The sequence below is a fragment of the Mixophyes fleayi genome, chromosome 1, assembly GCF_038048845.1.
Source record: "Mixophyes fleayi isolate aMixFle1 chromosome 1, aMixFle1.hap1, whole genome shotgun sequence".
Classification (NCBI taxonomy): domain Eukaryota; kingdom Metazoa; phylum Chordata; class Amphibia; order Anura; family Limnodynastidae; genus Mixophyes; species Mixophyes fleayi.
Window position 1 is genome coordinate 2,441,104 of NC_134402.1, and position 4,094 is coordinate 2,445,197.

Genomic DNA, 4,094 nt, shown 5'->3' on the forward strand with positions numbered 1-4,094 from the left:
GAGCCGAACAGTATGTTGAAAGGCCTGATGACCGGGGGACGCCTCTTGGGTTAATTTACCCTTCAAAGTCGCCACTAGCTCATCCGGGCATCTTTGCAGCACATTCATCCCCAGGATGATGGGGGCTATGTTCCCTTCACAGGGGGCGGTGACGAGACAGACTTGTCTTGGCAACAAGGTCGCTCCGAGCACAATTAACCCCTTGTAGCCCTGCATTTTAAAAGCGTTTATGCACTCCTCTGTGCTGTTCAACAGGGCTTTGGGGTACCACACTTACACAATTTTTTGCTTAACTTTCCTTAATGAATCAGGCCCAGTGACATTAACTATGTAACATATTTTTTTCTATCTAGGTGGAATTGCCTTCTAAGGACTCGTCATCATCATGGCAACATGCGGACATTGTCTGCATTTCAGATAAACCTGTGTATAGTAAAAATTGACAGCTTGATACATTTACCCCATGGGATTTGTTTTGTTAGAAAGCTATTGTTTCACTGGAGTGCCTTTGAGGGATTACATTTTGAGAAACGTTTAGTTTTTACAATTTGAAGATAGGGGATTTCATAGCATTACGCATGTCATATAGAGATGTGTGTTGGGTGTATTCTGAGTGGCTTCACTTGAGAGGAAAAATATGGCTGACTTTTCCTTGCATAAACATTTTCTTCTTCAATGTTTGCCAGCCACGGTGGGTCTGGTTTGTGTTTTGGGGCTGGAGGGAACACTGTACCACTTTTAGCACTGGTGCTGATTTTATAACAAAGTTCAATTTGTCTGAGTGGTGCTCGAGGCGGCTGTTAGTGAATCCAATTTCAATTTCATTTTAAAACTGCTCTGTGCTCCGGTTCCTGCTCTGACCATAGGTAGCAGTGATTAGTGCAGGGAATAGGGTATAGGAAACTGTGCTGTGTGCCACTTTGTCACTAATGACACTCAGTGAACCAGAAAGGAAAGGGAACTTTGTGGATTGAATGAATCTATAGAGATAGAAACATTAACTCCATTTTCTAGCGAATCACTGTAGGTAAATCCAACAGATGGTCCTGTGCAGCTTGCACTCTGACAGTGACTGGAAAGACTCTCTACTTGTGTGTGTCACATCTCCACTGCTATGTGTATGTGTGAGATCTGAACCTCCAGCCATACAGAACCACAGTCATCCCGGCTAATACGGAGCTGTTATCCTCAGCTGTATAACTCAGGCCAGCCCCACTCTGCTCATAGCCTCTAGTGAGATGGGAAGGCACTAATGTCTGTGCTACACGACAATCAAATAGATTTTTCCCCTCTTGATGAAACAAGGTATTAATATCACCTCCACCAGTCTGCACCTCGTTTCTCACAAGCCCTCTGGTTCCCCATATTTGTCAGTCATATTTAAACTTGTATATATTCTATTTGTAAGTAGTTAAAATGTCTGCGAGCATGGTTTTCTTATCTTGCAAACTAGTCCATTGTCCACCAGTCCTGTATGAATGTTTCACACCAGGGGGGCTCATGTATTAGGATAAGGAAAAGGATCACAGACAGAGCTCTATGTTTAACTACACAGGACTGCATTGTGTATTTACATGTAATGTGTCTGGATTGTGATCTCTACTGTTTAAACAAACTCTGCTGTATAACCACATAACAATACCTATCTTTAATTATATCAGGAGTGACTCATCTGCTATCCCTTTGTCTGTATGTTTACCTGTGAAAAGGTAAATACAGAAAAGGACCATTTAGGCAGGTCCTGAAATTGCTGATGAGGTCATTTAAGGCTTTAAAAAGGATCTCCAGAGAAGAGCATATAGGTATTCACTACCCAGTGATAGCTAAAGTCAGGCTGAGGTTGAGGCCTCTGCCCCTGACAGGAAAGGGACAATGGTCCCTGGAGTACTGCCTTTGCCATAATCTACCTCTCTAGGTCTCGGGGAGCTGTGTGTCCGCCAAAAGCGGATTGACAGTGACTCAGGACCACTGCCTTGCTGGTAGCCTCAAAGGAGAGAGGGGGAGAAGCTTGAATGGATAGACAGCACCCCCTGAGCATGGATAGGATTCTGGTGAAGTGTTTTCATTATACCATGTATGTTGTCTGTACCAGAATGTAGTATTATTTGTTGTAGGTTATTATTTAAATATGTTTATTGCTGTTTGGTGCTACAATTTTGTTAAATAAACTTATTTACTTTTATTTAGGATATTTGCCTGGGTGATTTTGAACCTTGGATAGGTACCGGGTAGGTCAGCTGTGCGCCACAGACAGTTACATTAAACCCGGTATCTTCACACCCTCGGACTGAGGATAGTCATCGCTTTTCCTTTGACACCTGTTTAAGCACTGGATTCTGAATATAGGGTCGCATGTGAGAGAAATCTGGTAGGCATATGGGGTGGGATGTGAGAAAAGTTGGGGGGCATATGGGTTGACATGTGAGTAAAGCTGACAACTCACTATAAAACAGCCGTAAAATTCAATGCAAAGTTGCAGAACATAATAACAAGCTGAAAGTGAACTGCAAAGCAGACACAAAGTGCATTGCACAATGGCAATCTGAATGTGGATGTAGATCAGACACAAAGGTCAGAGCAAAGGTGACTGGAAAACACAAGAAAAAAACTGGCACAAGAGGAGCCAGTTAAGGCAATGGGAGAGAGGGGAGCATGAGCGGAGGAGATGGGGGTTAGGTGGATGGTTGTTATGCTTTGAGAAAAATATGGAACGCTTCACGAATGTGCGTGTCATCCTTGCGCAGGGGCCATGCTAATCTTCTCTGTATCGTTCTAATTTTAGTATATGTGCTGCCGAATCCATAGCATGAAGTTATATAATAGTTATCTTTCTGTAAAGTTCTAGAAAAGAATATAAAATGGAAGATGAAGGTATCAGCGGGGGAACAAGCAAGTCGCGGGTCCAGGTGTAAAACATTTTTTGGGCCACCGTCCCTCACATAATATAAATATAAATATATATATATATGTATCTTTATAGAAGCAGACCAGCTTGCAACTCACCTCTGTAGTCTGCACGCTGAATCTGATCTTGAGATCCACAATGGCCCATGGGAGGAGCTGCTATACATAACTATAATATGGAAGCACATCCCTGAGAATCTTGCTTGGACGAGACGATCTCCTGCGATCCAACAGTCAGCAGGCTCTGCCGATCCTTCCCTCCAGACTCCGACTTCTCTTGAGACCATTGATGGAAGGCTTCCTCGTCCTTCCACTCGAAGACTTCTACGTCTTCCCATTCATCGGAGACTTCTTCGTCCTCCCATTCACCAAAGAGCTCCTCGGCAACTGGGCAGTGGTATGCGAAGTGTCCAGGCAACCCACACTTCCAGCACAGCATTTCTTCCACCGGTTGCCGTTTAGTACCTCTGTTCTTCTTCTTCCTTGTCTCACAACGTTCCAGGATTTGCTTCGTGAACGCTGCCACTTCGTCACGAGAGATGACAAAGCTGTATCCCTCGTACAGCGGAATGATCCCCCGATGAGCCATCGTTGATCCTGCCGACTACGCCAAAATGTAACGCCCCCTGCGGGGAAAGACAGGGACAGACGCAACACAAAAGAACTCACCTTGAAAACGATGGTCACCTCCAGTCCGCTTCCTATTTCCCAGCTGCGATCCAATCCCAGCAGATCCGCAGCCGCAGTCACCTCCAATCACGTCCCTCTAAGATAGAGACAGAGATTACGGCCGTGCCTACCAGGTAAGGGCTGTCCGAGACTACGGCAAAGAACAGGGGCACAGTCAGTCCAAGCTCCTTGCCGCCTCCTCACTTTGTTCTTGCCAAGACGCGGGGGACTACAGGCACTGAAGGCCAAGACTAGTCCGAGGACTAATCCCGCCTCAAGTACCTCACACACCTGCCGGTGAGGGCCTAATCGAAAGGAGGAATCGAGCGTGATACTCACCGGGACACTCCCACTTCCGATCCGGTTCTCCTGCACCTTCCCGACTCCTGCGGATGACAAGAACACACAGCCTCCCTCTACGCTCTCCGTGAGACTAAGATGGCACCCACCAAACTGGACTGACTGCAACAGCGACCCGACCCTAACAACGTTCTAATGGTCGGCAACGCAACTAAGTCAAA

At 45.7% G+C, this 4,094-nt stretch overlaps 1 non-coding gene across 1 annotated transcript; it reads right to left on the minus strand.

Moving 5' to 3' along the window:
- Positions 1–2,699: 2,699 nt before the first annotated feature.
- LOC142137200 (U6 spliceosomal RNA) lies at positions 2,700–2,808 on the minus strand. The gene has a single exon (XR_012687847.1). It is a non-coding gene; the product is annotated as a U6 spliceosomal RNA (small nuclear RNA).
- Positions 2,809–4,094: the final 1,286 nt, after the last annotated feature.